Source organism: Adiantum capillus-veneris, chromosome 16 (genome assembly GCF_014529385.1).
Source record: "Adiantum capillus-veneris isolate H3 chromosome 16, ASM1452938v2, whole genome shotgun sequence".
Taxonomy (NCBI): domain Eukaryota; kingdom Viridiplantae; phylum Streptophyta; class Polypodiopsida; order Polypodiales; family Pteridaceae; genus Adiantum; species Adiantum capillus-veneris.
Window position 1 is genome coordinate 157632554 of NC_140946.1, and position 14706 is coordinate 157647259.

Here is a 14706-nt window from a genome sequence, read left to right on the forward strand (position 1 = left end):
GATTTTTGTTTAATTTTTGAGACCCTCTTTTTGAAGTTGCAAATGGTCGGACATTGTATGGCCAATGTGAACGGTAGTTTCACCCGCAGACGGAAAGTTGGTCAGCACTGGAACTTGTAAAGTAAAAGGATGTCTAGGCTCAGTTCAAGATCATGTAGGTTCCCCCGTCACACTTAGCAAGTTGGTGGATACTAGGAAGTGAACTCAATAAAGGCCTAAAGTCAAGGTGTGACTACCAACAGAAAGTATCCGATAGTTGGGCCACATTGCACTTTTGGATGCGGTCCCAATGAGGATAGATGGTCATATGACCACAGGGAGCCCAACGAAATCATTTCCTAAAATTTAGGGAACTGCTATTTTGGGCCGTGAAATGTGTTCGCGTCATTACCTTCGGTATGACCAGGGGAACATTTTATTACGTTGCTGCAAAGTCAACTGATGCACCAGTTGAGAGATTTTTAAGCAGGAACCCCAATGCGGGGAAATTGCATGTATGAGTGCCAAGTGGCACTTTTTGGTCAATTTACCAAGTTTGGGAGAAGAGAATCCGTAACTGACTTTTTGGAGCAGTTTTGGAAGCTGATAATTGTGATTTTCAGCCATTTCTCTCCATTTTTTATCTTCCCATGACTTTACCTAAGACTAAGGAGCTCATTTTCAGCATTGGAAGGCATTAGATGCGTGTTTACAGGGCTGTTTTACTGCGTTTTCAGCGATACGCAGGTTTTGGCAGCCATGGAAATCTTCTCCTTTTTGCATCTATTTGTTCACAGATGCATTACAGGTCAAGGGCAGAAGAGAGGGTGCTCGATTTATGCTGGGGGGATGCTTCATTGAGAACCTGTCAGGTTAAGAGCTATGGAGTGCTTGCTTTCCTCTATGTACAATGTGGTGCTAGGAGTGATGCCCTGCACGCTACACGCTGCTCTCTCTCTCCCCTACGTGCAGTTATGTGATGCCCCATAAGAGGGCTCTTCATTTGACTAATGTACAGTTGTGTGGTTCATGCTTTCGTGCTGAGGCAAGAGCCTCCTTGAGCAGGAACAGGGGTAGCTAATTGCTACTCCAAAGCAGGCACTAGTGAGGGTCATAACCTCACTATACAGGTGCATTTTCAGCGCTGTGTATGCGTTGTAAATTGACTGTTTTTCAGCTATATGGATGCCAGAACCATTGGGAATAGTGCCCCATTGGCAGAGGACAGTTAGGGGACTGTTTGGGGCTGAAAACAGGCCAAAAACCAGTAAATACAACGTGCTGAATTTATTGTTTTTTGGCAGGAATCAGAGGGTTTATGCCAGTGGAAGTGAGTTCCAGCAGGGAAATTGGTTTCGCGCAAGTTTTGGGGTTGTTATGCTACCGAAATTTGGCCAAATCAAGTGGTATCTAGTTGGATACAGGTAAAGGATTCCGAGGACTCTACTTTTTAAATTTACCCTCTCAAAGTATAAAGAAATACCGAAAGGGGCGCCAATTTTGGGGCCTACAGGTTGTCGGCGTCTGCTCGGAGCATTCTAGCTTCCGAGCCGTGTGTGTGCTTAAGTGTTAATTCCCGTCGCAGGTTCTCTTTGCAAAGTGCTCTGTGTGTGTGTCTAAAGTAAAGAATTTTGGGTGAAAGCCAACGTTTACCGCTCCTCCACGGGCTGGTTTCATCAAGTATATCCGTAGCATACTTCCGCTGAGAGAAGAAGATGTCGTGAGGTGTCTGGTAAATCTCAAAACCCAGGAAGAAGTGTAGCAAGCCCAGATCCGTCATCTCAAATGTCTTTTCCAAAGACTGTATGATGGAGCGGATCCTAACTGTCCAAGAACCTGAAAAGATCAAGTCATCAACATATACAATAACAATAGCAACCAAACCGCCCTCTGATGCTACATAGCAGTTCGCGTTACCATGTGTACGCTTCAAACCGAGACTAATGAAAAACTCATCAATCCTCTGATACCAGGCCCTGGAAGCCTGCTTCAGGCCGTATAGCACTTTGTACAGTCGACAGACGTAGTCCTCGAAGCCAGGTTTCGCAAAACCCGGCGGCTGCTCAACATAAATCTCCCCTGTAAGAGTACCGTTGAGGAAGGCACTCTTGACGTCCATCTGATAGATAGGCCAGCTGTAGTGGGCTGCTAATGAGAGTAACATCCGTATAGTAGTCATCCGAGCGGTCGGAGCGAAAGTCTCGTCGAAGTCAACGCCAGGGCGCTGTGCATAGCCCTTGGCCACAAGTCTCGCCTTGTGCTTCTCGATGGAACCGTCAGCTTTGAACTTCGTCTTGAAGATCCAACGCGTCCCAACAATCTTCCGCTTCGTAGGTCGAGGAACAATCTTCCAAGTACCATGCCGCTCAATAGCGTCGAGCTCCATAAGCATCGCACGCTTCTAAGAGTTAGACTCAAGGGCCTCTTTCACTGGAGAGGGCTCTGGGGCCGCAGAAGAAATCCGCGTCATGAGAGCAAAGTTCTCGAACTCGTTGCCCTCGTATACCTGCCTTCGCTGCTGAAGGCGTGCTGAGCGTCTAGGTTGTCCAGGCTCCTGCGGCTGTGGTAACTCCGTCAATCCAGAAGAAGAAACTGTCGAATAAAGCCAACCAGGTACAAGTCGCTCCCGAGGTGCTGCCGCTACGTCCTCTGGAGGGTCCTCAGCACCATCTGCAGACTGGATAGAGTCGGTGTCAGAATCAGCATGATCCAAGGTAGGTACTGGCTGCTGTGGTAGAGGTCTAGGTAGTGGTGGAGGTGGAGGTGGAGGCCCGATTGGTGCGGGAAGGGAGAGAGGTGTCGATGTAGAAGGCTCCGATGTAGACGCCCCCTCTGAAAAGCCGATGAACTGCTCATCAAAGACAACATCACGACTCACTGTAGTGGCCCTGGTGACCGGATCATGAAGGTGAAATCCACTGGACTCTTGATTGTATCCAACGAAGATCATCTTCTTGGACTTAGGATCTAGCTTCGTTCGCTTCTCCTTCGGCACATGCACGAAGGCCGGACACCCAAACACGCGTAGGTGTGCCACAGAGGGCTTGCGCCCATAGTAAGCCTGATAAGGGGTCATAGATGCTACTACTGATGTAGGCGACCTGTTCTGAAGGTAGACCGCCGTGGAACAAGCTTCTGCCCAGAAAACCCGAGCCAGAGAAGCATGCTCGAGCATCGTCCGAGCCATCTCAACAATAGTCCGATTCTTCCGCTCGACCACTCCATTCTGAGATGGAGTGTAAGGAGTAGTCAGCTTGCGCTGTATGCCCTCCGACTTGCAGAACTGCGCGAACTCCTTGGAAGTGAACTCACCTCCGTTGTCTGAGCGAAGAGAGACAATCTTTAAGTCCTCCTTCTCCACCATAGTCTTCCAATCCTTGAAGTAGGATAGGCACTCCGACTTGAGTTTCAAGAAGTAAACCCAAGTGTATCTCGTAAAATCATCCACTAGCACCAACATGTAGAGGGGTCCGCTGAAGGAAGGAGTGGCTTGAGGGCCACAAATGTCGGTGTGGATCAAGGCTAGTGGTCTCGAAGCTCTGGTTTCGGCCTGCTTCGGAAAGGCGTCACGATGTTGCTTGCCCATTTGGCAAGCTGTGCAAACACCCGTAGGAGAGCGAATGCTAGGAAGCCCATCAACCAAGGACTCCCTGGATGCCTGTTGCATGTAGGAATAGTTCAAGTGGCCATATCTGGCGTGCCACAATGAAGAAGATACCGAGCCATGTGATAGTAGTGCTGTGAGCTTGAAGAGGGCGCCGTCTCGCTCACAATGGGCTAGCACTGTGCCAATAGCAGAGTCGGAGATAACAACCTTACCTCCTCCAAATAGTACTTGTGCCCCCTGTGAATCAAGTGAAGCCACTGAAAGAAGGTTGAAGGCTAAGTCAGGTACATACAAAGCCTCCAAAGCACTGTATCGTGGGTCAGTCGAAGATCTGAAAATGGGTATGTGGCCTGTACCAGAGACCGGTACCGTGTGGGAATCACCAAGAGTGATAGTCTGATCTGACGTAGCTGTAAGGAAAGTGAACCAATCCCTCATAGGAGTCATGTGGGCGGTAGCACCGCTGTCCACAATCCATGCTCCAGACTGAGTAGAAGTCAATGCCGCACCGGTAGCAGCAACAAGAGAAATCCCCTCAGATGGCTTGGCAGTCGTCACCGCCGTGGAAGCTATGTTCTTCTTAGCTTTGTCAGCCTCGTCCCGCTTCTTCTTCCGACACTCTGCTTGCTTGTGCCCTTTTTTCTTGCAATAATGGCACTCGATGTCTTTGTTGTTGTTGTTGTTCTTCTTCTTGTCGTTTGACGTAGAAGGTTCGCCCGAATCTGATGTCTGGGCCTTCTTTCCCTTGTCCTTGCCCTTAGCCAGCAATGCACCATCCGCGCCAACAGCTCCTCCTGCCCGAAACTCGGAGTGGCTCTGAGCTCGGGAAGAACCTCTTCCCAGGTAGGCGGGGCTGCAGGGCGTGAGCGTATGATCCCCTGGTAGTAGGAATCAAATCGAAGAGGGAGTTTGAAGAGCAAGTGCTTGGCCATCTGTTGTGTGGTCATGCTGCCTCCAGAGGCGACGAGGTCGTCCCAGATCTCCCGCATCTTGCGAGTCAACCCCAGAAGTGAGTTGAACTGGCTGAACTGTAGGAGGTAAAGCTCCTGCTCTAGCCGAAGACACCTGGCGACAGATTTGTCCTCAAACAATTCCGTAATGCGTTGCCAAAGCTTGTGTGCGTGCTCCTCCGCTTTAACTTCCTGTAGAACCGTGTCAGAGAGGTTCATAAGAAGAAAAGTGTACACCCGACGATCATTGTCGACCCATGAATCAATATCTGCCTGTGAAACAAATCCTGGAGTAAGAACTGGCTTCGTAGCCAATGTGCTGTCCTGAAGCCAATCCTAGAATCCATTGTAGGTGATCAGGGTCTTCACCTTCGTCTTCCAAACACTGTAGTTGGAATTATCCATCTTGGAGGTCTCTGTGAAGACCGTAAAACCATATGCTGCAGGGGCAGCCATGTCTCGTCAATCTCCGTGCAGAAGCGTATGCCCCAAAAAGCAGAGAGATCAAGTCGATGTGAGGGTACCGTGATCAACTGTGCTAGGGATAAGTGCCAGGCAAGCTGTCTACCCAAGAGCAACTGCTAAGGTGCTGAAAATCACTGCTGAACAGTAAAAAACAGCAAGCTTGTACGTCTCCGAACAAGATGGAAACGCTGCAGAAGCGGATGTTGAGTAACTCTGTGTATCTCAGCCTATGAAGGCGCTGAAATGAGAGAAAAAAACAGCAAGGAAACTGGTCCAGGAACTGCACCGGAAGAGGGGTAAAAACACCCGAAGTAGAGGGTACCGGGGAACCAACAAGATCGCTGAACCTCACCTCGTGTGTGCGAAAAAACGCAGCAAACCTGTAAAAAATAGCAGGCTGAAAATCGCTGAAACAGGGAGGTAAATGCCCGGCTAGAATAGGGCAATGAGGGTAAGTGGTAGGGATAGAGAGGGAACTCTGCTGCAAGGTCAACAGACGATTGGGCCTCTCCACTGTGTAACAAGTAAACACAAGCACCGTTAGCAAAGTAGGGAATAGGATAAAAAACTCTGTAGTTAATCCTGTGTGGAGTGGACCAAGGAGGAAAAAAAACGCTGAATGGTAATCCCCCTGTAAGTGTAGATGGCCTGAGGCCTCAAAAACCGAATAGCCTCTGAAAACGCAGATGCTTTAGCACAAAACGCAATGTGTCCAGATTCTGAAAACGCTGGTCTAACTGAAACGCAGCAACTTCAAAAAAACGCAGCCTCTTAAATGGTGTTTCCTCGCGATGGAATGTTGAAGGAAGAAGAGCGCTGCTGCCAGATCCCTGAATTCGCTGTTGGAAGGTAAATGGGCTCTGATACCATGTGAGAATATGGCGATGGAGAGAGAGAGAAAGTGCCAACGCTGGAATAGAGAGAGAGTGGGTAAACGGGTTCCCAATGGAACCTCTCTACTATCATAAATGTACAAAGATGTCAAATACATGTGGGGTGGGCCTAGCATATATACTAGGCCCCAAGGCCCCCACGACCTCATGAGATAACAACCCACGACCCAACAATGGGATAAATACCCTAAGATATAAAACCATCCAAAGTGGGTGTGATGAATGAAAAAGAAGTGACCATGTGCAATGTGCACATGTGACCCTAGGCTCTAGATGTGACATGGGTGGCCAACCCGGACCATACTAGCCGTACATAAAGTGTGTGATATGCAGCCGGAGATGTAATCTCTAACACATACTGTACATAAGAGGGAAAGGAAGCACTCCGTAGCTCTTAACCTGTGACAAAATGCAAATGAAGCCCTCTCCAAGCTTAAAATTCAGCGCATTTTTTCCTGTAGGAGGCAAGTCCATGAAAAACTGACACGGCCCATTTACAAGCATTTGCCCGTTTCGGGTTTGCCGCTTAAAAATATCTCAACTGACGCGTCAATTGACTTCGCGGCAGAGTTGTAAAATGTTCCCCTAGTCATACCGGAGGTAATGAAGCGAACACATTTCACGGCCCAAAATAGCAGTTCCCTAAATTTTAGGAAATGATTCCGTTGGGCTCCCTGTGGTCATCTGACCATCTATCCTCATTGGGATCACATCCAAAAGTGCAATGTGGCCCAATTGTCGGATACTTTCTGTTGGTAGTCACACCTTGACTTTAGGCCTTTATTGAGTTCACTTCCTAGTATCCACCAACTTGCTAAGTGCGACGGGGGGACCTATATGATCTTGCTCTGAGCCTAGACATCCTCTTACCATACGGATTCCAGTGCGGACCACTACTCATCTGCGGGTGAAACTACCGTTCACATTGGCCATGCAATGTCCGACCGTTTGCTACTTCAAGAAGAGGGTCTCAAAAATAAAACAAAACCCCTTGGAAAGAAACCAACAGCTGAAGTTAGCAGTTGCCACGTCCTCGTGACATAGTTAACAGTTGCCACGTCCCCGTGATAGTCTACTTATGATTGCACAAATCTCTACAATGCTTGGACTTGCCGACGATGTTGACGATGATGAGGAGGACGACGAGACGGGCTGAAATCTGAAACTGCTAATGGCTGAAATCTGCAAATCTTTATCTGTCGAATTCTGACTCTATGTCGGTGACGATGTCGATGGCGACGATGCGACGACGACACGCTGAAAACGCAGATGCTGAAATCTGCGTTTTTCGTGCTGAATCTGCAAACTATGTGGGATCTGACCATGCGGCGAGGATCTACTGTGGGAAGGTGAGATCTGCGAGGTTCGGGGGTTCTACTGCGGGTACTGACAGCTGAAAACTGAAAATGCTGATGTTCTTGATGTCCTTGTCGTGAAGGTTTGCAAAAACGCTAGGGCTGAAAATGGTCAGGTTGTGGAGAATCTGCTAACGCTGGTGTTTTCGCTTGGTCTGCTCATTGTTAGCCTGTGGAGAAGCTGCTAACGCTGGGGTTTCTGCTTGGTTTGCTATCGCCAGAAATCTGCAAGGACAAAAACGTTGGTTGATCTGGTCCAAAATGGCCATCTTTCTGCTGTGAAGTAAAAACGCTAGGCCTCTTGGGGGTTCTGCTGAGAATTTACCTGTTGAGTGAGTGCTCCTGCTGCCTCTTCTGCCAGAAAGTGCTAACTCTGGTTTGCTTATATATTATCTTAGCAAAATTACCCTACCTAGTTCCCAACAAAAGTCACTTAATAAATAAGTGAAAAATGTCAAAAATAGGGAAAATAGGTTTAATGCATTGGAAAATTCCCTTGATGGATTCTGATGGGAATGTTGATGATCATGCTGTGTGCAACCGGAGGATATGTATCTAATCTAAGTGCCTGGACATGCACGTTCTACGAACAGACTCACAAAAGTGCCAGATCACTTCCTATTTTAGACTGACTTGACTGAATTGAACCCTTGTCATGCTGTAGCTTGTCCACGGACTCACGTGACATTACAAAAGACTTATCCCCCGACCTGGGCAGTAAGCCACTCCCTGCTCATTCACATTGAGAGCCACACCAAGTTGCGGCTCGGTGCTGTTGTTGACGTGGATTTTGTTTTGGTTGACACCAAAGAATTGGAGGCAAGAGATACAGGCAAGACGGCGTAGACAGATTGGTTTGGCCTTTCCTCTTCTCAAAGGATATTCACAACGTAGATTGCTCAGTCTGGCTTCCCTACTTCTACAAGATGATTACGGTGCAGACAGTTTGGTCTGACGACACCTCTTCTCAGATGCCCTTCACAGTGCAGAGTGTTGAGTCTGGCCTTCCCCTCATCTTGGATTACCCTACCTATTGACATGACACCATCCGGTGGTTGTCCTTGTGGTCTCTCGGTGACTGTTGCAGCTTACGGTAGCTTCTACAACTCAGACTGTTTAGTCTGGCTTTCCTTGTTTCAGAGGACGTTTATGATGCAGATTGCTACATCTGGCCTTCCTGGAGTTTTACACAGCTTAGCCACCTGGCCACCTTGGGTTGCAGTCTCATGCACTGACAGGCTTCCGGTCATTCTCATGACGGTTCTTGGGCTTCCCTGTTTTCTCCGGACGGTTTGACTACAGACACCACATATCCTATTGGGCAGGACAAACACATCAGTGTGATGGGGAAGCGGCTGGCATCTGAAGAGATAGGGAGGGAGCTCTGTTGCTTAAGGTACTACCTTAAAGGTGACAAAGTGCACCACCACCCTGGTGGTGCTATTACTATAAATGACCTCTTGTGCTTTTAATTTCTAATGGAGGGAGGGGAAGGGGGCCTGTTGCATGAGAGGTGACTAAATACTGAAAAGGTCGAAGAGGAGGAGAATATCGTTTCCCGTGTTATGTATTGTGGTTTTCGACTTGGGACAGGGAAACTGCTGCGTAGCATGTTAAGAGTGTCCAATCATCGCACAACCCAAATGCGACATCGGTGATTCTTCCTCAGTTTGCAGGGTTACAAGTGGAGCTCCTCAGGAAGTCTATTGATTATTTTGTCCTTTCTTTTTGGGGGGGTGGGGGTGTGTGTGTAGTGGGGATGGAAAACCGTGGCTGCTTAGCATGCTGGATGAACTAACCTTTATGCTTAGTCTCAAATATGATGTAATGGTTTAAGTTTGTCGGTTGAACTTTTAGTTCAGTTTTTACCAAGTAGTGTGTGTCTTTGTAGCTGCTGGACATGCCAATTTGATAGTTTTATTGAAGATACCATTAGACAAAGAAACAATCTGATTGGTAGTATTTAGTTCTCTTAGTCTGCCTATTAACAATGATATTAATTGGGATTTCAGGTGTCATGGTCATTGGCAAAAGCTCCAGTTTCAAGGATGCGGTTCATGTAAAGAAGATGGGTGTAGTTGTGATGGCCAAGTGTTGAAGGCTATCATGATTTTATCTAGGATTAGGATGAGCTTTTCTAAAACTGTTTGCAAAGTGTTTCGGACAAGCATGGCATGTACAGCTCGAGGCTTGATTATCCTGCATAAATTTTGAAAGTCGAGCTAATTTCAACTTCTTTTAGAGGTAGGCCCTCCATGGGAGTTTGTTGGGAGTAGGACTGTTTCTTTTTACGTCTGTAATGCAGACATGTCTTTTCCCACTCAAAACCCAGCTTAAAGCGAGAAATTCAAGAGTGCAAGTTGGGCGCGGGAATTTGCTCAGGTTGGACTTTTCATAAAGCTAGTTGCGATAAAAATTATGCGCTTGAAAAAAATACATTTTTTGAGGATATCAAAATGAAGATTTGAATGTGCTGAAGGCAACATGAAGGACCTTTGAAAGGTCAAAGACTGGTATTTTTTTCGCATCATTTTAAAGTGATAGATGTTGCTCTATTAATAGTAGTTTATCCACCTGCTCAATGTTAGAAGTATTTTTGCCATCAATTGTTTTGAATGTGACTCATGCACCTACTGTGAATTTGATGATGGTACGACTTATTAGAGGAAGTGCACAAAAAGTGAAGCACAGTTTTAACGAGAGTCCTAGTGTCTGAACATGTGCATTGGTTTGGGTGTCTTTAAGAGAATGTAAAACTGTGAAGATTCTGTTTTTGTGAAAAATTTTAATGCAGTATTTTGTATTATATTTGCAGAATATTGTCATTTGTGAAATGTATGTGATTTCTTGAGGATGCATTTCTACTCAACTCACAAGGAATCTTTGATAGCCAGCGTCTAGCGGAAACCTTTCATTGCTGCCATATAGTCGAGTATATAAATGTCGAGTTTCATGGCTCTCAAGTTGGGCCTTTCTTGTGATTATGGCAAACTTCTCGCTGGGGTGATAACATAGGGTTCGGGGCCCTATTAAGGTTTGGGAATTTGAAGGTGACCCTAGAGCAATTACAGATTCAGAGGTTGAGTTCTTACACAAGGTTATGAGCTGAAATTTTGGGGTCATTGTCTTGGATGGTTTTGGCCATATGAAAGTTTCACAAGTATTGCGAGAGAGCAGGCAAGTGAACCCTTGCAAGGGCATGCTGTCTGTTGATCTTTTGCTAAACATTATTCAGCAAGATATTGTTTAGAACTATTGCTTTAGGGAAAAAAAGGGTTGCAAAGATACCGTTATGGTCTTGGATGGTAAGACATTATTTTTTGGTAAAAGAGGGCTTCCATGGATAATTTGATGTTTGTGGACAACAAAAGAAAGGTTTTAACTTAGTTTGTAAGCAACTATCACCTTGCAATCTTTTTTGAGCATGGCAGTGAACTTTGGAAACAATTTTTACCATTCCTCGCCAGTGTTCCCATTTGCACCTGCATGCTTTCTTCACAACATAAGATTGTTTTCGCTAAGCACACCAGCCTCTTTACTGGTAAACTTAGTGGTGTACTAAGTTTACCAACCTCTCCACTGGTAAATAGCCTTTCAAGTTTTAATTTGAGGAACACTTATCCTGGCAAATTTTGTTAGTATTCAGTGTTCATGTTGCATCATGTTGGTCTAGGGCGTACTTGTATGGTTAGTGTCTCATGGGCATATCTAATCTTTATATATGTAGGGCACATGGGAGGCTAGGGATAACCGCATCAATTGTATCTATTTTCCTTTGGAGGTATGAGGTTCATGGTGGTTATGGGGGGTTGTTCAAGCCCCCTCTCACATCCCTCTCTCTCTCTCTCTCTCTCTCTCTCTCTCTCTCACTCACACACACACACACACACACACACACACACACACACACAAAGTAATTGAGTTGTATTACTTGAGAAACCCCTCAAAACGGTGAAATGGTGCCGATTTCGAGGGCAAGTACAAGATCGAAGTACAAAGCATGCTTGAAGGCAACATTTAAGAAAACCATATACGGCTAGCCACATGGGCATAAGTGAAAACCGGAAGACTAGCGGGGAAAAACATCTCTTGAAGAAACTACAAAGTACCTTGGGTAGCTAAGGAAGAGAGAGGACGACTTGCTTCGACAAGATTGGTGCTCCCCACCAAAATCAAGCTCTTTAATTGCACACCAAAGACCAAGATGACTACAAAGTCATTAGGGGTTGTTGAGAGAGAGAGAAGGAGAGAGCTTGAGCTCTTGCAAGTGTTACACACACCTTTTTCTTCACTAATTCAAGATAAGAACTCTACAATGCGTAAAAGAAAAATACAACACAAGGGAAAATTCGAATAACGATCTAGTGTAAACCACATTAGACACATGCAAAAAGTGATTTGCATTAGACATCCAAAAGCGCAAAGAGATGAAGAATGCCAAAATCCACTCATACCAAGCTCTAAGTGCTTGCTTCACCTCATATAATACTTTTTTTTTGAATCTGCATACAAGGTCACGCAAACACATGTTCACATAACTCTTGGGCTGTATAATATACACAACTTTCTTTAGGTCTTCATTCAAGAAGGCATTCTTTACATCTATTTGTTTCAGCACCCATCCTAAAATTGCAGCCATTGCAATAAACACATGAACGATAACCACCTTGGCTAGTAAACTTGGCCAAAGGTGTGGGGCCATTTGTGGCCAATGTAAAATATTCCCACACCTTTAAAATATACATTAAAAGGGGCCATTTGGGGCTTTAACCCAACAGCTTTCCCTTCATCAGTTTGTAGCCGACTGTGGCATGGTCCATAAGTTCTTGCATGGTGGAGACTTGCTTGGATAGACAATATTCCTGCAATGGTGATGGTAGTCCAATGGTGTATCGCTCGCATAGGGCCTCCAAGAGAACAGATTTAAAGGACACCGGAAGGTACACGTCGAGAAACCTTTGGTTATATTCGTCCATGGTTTCGGTGGCAAGCATTTTCAAGTTGCCCAACTCTGCCAAAATCCGGACTTCAAACATAGAAGTCGAAAGCTAGGAGGAAGGAAGGGAAGAAAAGAAGACGACGAGCTAGGAGGACAGAGGCTCCAAAGCTTGTGTATAGAAGAAGAGAAATCGCTTCTCCTCTCTCCTCGGATACTACTTCTCCACCAGCTCTTCATGATCCGCCAATCTTTCTTGCAGCAAAAGTCTTCTTGTGATCCCCTTAGCGTATACTTTGATTTGATTCCAATGAACACTTCATGCAATATGAAAGCATGACATTGCTCTTTGATAAAGTTTTGTAAGCATCCTTTCAATAATGCATTAAAATAGAAGTAACTTTGAAAATCAGGCAAGCTAGTGTCCCACTAAGATTTGATTCCTTTTTAGTAGCTATTAAAAAAATAAAATAAAAAATAAAAAATATATATATATAGGAAATCACACTAGCTATATGATCTACTAGAGTGTGAGGTAATAATGGGATAGTAGAAAAAAGAAACCAATGCTTTTTTTCCAAAGCTAAAGAGGCACGTCTATTAACTTTTAGTTCCACAATACTTTGTAACGATAAAGTAAGAATATAATACCCTTCAGATAAATACTAGGATGAGATAGAAAACTTATTAATATACTTAGATATGCATATATACATTATGGAAAAATATACTTATGTATTTAAAAAGTCAAAATAAATCTCTTAGCATTCGTTCCCACTATGTACGTGTGGATATGCCTAGTTGTGTCTGAGGAGCTTGTAGTAGCAAGCAGGAGTGGAAGAAGCCGTATCAAGATTCTCGAGAGCCATCTTCAAACGATCTTCGATTGAAGTGTTTCCTTTTAGAGATTGTGCATCTTGGGCTTGTGTATAGGCCTTTGTAATGAACTTTGCAGGTAGATTTTTATTTTGAGCGCGTTTTGATCCCTATTTTGGAGTTAGAGTGCGTTCACATGCAGCAACACTAAAGGTTTGGCTTTCTGCAAATCTACATTTTGGTGGTGCAAAAAGTTCCATTTTGACTGTGATGTTCACAGCTACTGTTTAGTATTGTGAAACATGTGTATGTATGCATAGTCACAGGTGGTTACTGACTTTTTTAGCACACTGCTGAGAGACTTGGTAAAGCGTTGAAAACATATTGTCCAATAATGATTGACTTAACCAGATTTTTAGTGAGAAGCTAAACAAGAACCACTTCCATGTTTGAAAGTTTAGAATTACCAATTTTGTGATGGGAAATGTTATTGGGAATACATTGATGAAGAGCATTAGAAAACACTAATGTTACAAAGGAAGGTCAACTGTAGTGCAAATAAAGGTATTTAAAGATCGGAACGAGTGAGCTCAAACATTCAAGTATTGGATTTTCATAGTGAGTGTGCAGGACACTATGATTGTGCACATACAAGATTCTCACAACCCTAAGAAGGCGCATGACACTTTACTATTGTTGATGGATATGACCAATACAAAAGCGAGGAAGATACAGTTGAAAATTGAGATGAGTACAATGCAAATGAAAAACCTATTTATCAATGACTATTCATTCAAGATAAAGAATGTACGTGAGTCCCTTGCATAAAACGGTGTTACAGTTGATGACAATGATAGGGTGGAAGTATGCTTGTGAGGATTGGGTCCAAAATACAAACATTTCAAAACTAGTATCCATCTTTGAGAGAGTTTTCCTACAATTTGGTGTCCTTACTGATTGCGAAAGAAAAGGATCTTGAGGAAGACTCGTCTATGCAGAACATGAAAAATTCTTAACAGGTCATTTTAGTAATAGAGGAAGAGGAAGAGGACGCGGTATAGGTCATGGAAGTGGTCGAGGAAGAGGCAACCACAAGAACATCAACCAAATAATTCCCAGAGATAGAACCAAGCTGGTTGCAGAAATTATCAAGGCAGAGGGAGTCCAAGAGGTTGTGGTAATGTGCAACGTAACATGTCAACTTTGTTAGGGTAAGCCCAACTTATGGCACAATATGGGAAAAGCCCTCTAGCCACCTGGGAAAAGATAAATGATGAAATGGTCCAATAGCAAGAGGGTGCAACTTCTCTAGCCAATGGTTGTAAGGGACTAAGCCTATATTAGATGGCTATTCTCTAATCAACTAATCGCACTTTGTGCTAACATCATCGTGTCTATACTCTTTCTCTATGCTCTTGCTCTTGGTGTAAACCTAACCCTAATAACACCATAGTGAGATAAAGGATTCATCCACCATAGCCTAGATCATTAATGAAGCTTAGGGTTACCACACACAGCCTCTACAAGTGGTATCAGAGCTGACGGTTCGCACCCATGCCCAATTAATTCCTCTGTTTTGTTTCTCTCTCCCTCATCACTTATCCCATTGATTAAGATTGGGCACGTTCTTGGAAATACTAATGAGCCACTACCCTTCTTAATCAATTAGTCGATGATTAGTGACATTCAATAATTGCTTTTGTGC

At 44.6% G+C, this 14706-nt stretch overlaps 1 protein-coding gene across 1 annotated transcript in view; it reads left to right on the forward strand.

The window, feature by feature from the left end:
* Positions 1–9475, forward strand: part of LOC147440130 (mitochondrial import receptor subunit TOM9-2-like) — a 51987-nt gene extending 42512 nt beyond the window's left edge. The window contains exon 2 of the mRNA XM_086484490.1: positions 9262–9475. The gene's annotated coding sequence lies outside the window, so the exon portion shown is untranslated. The remainder of the gene's footprint in view (positions 1–9261) is intronic.
* Positions 9476–14706: the final 5231 nt, after the last annotated feature.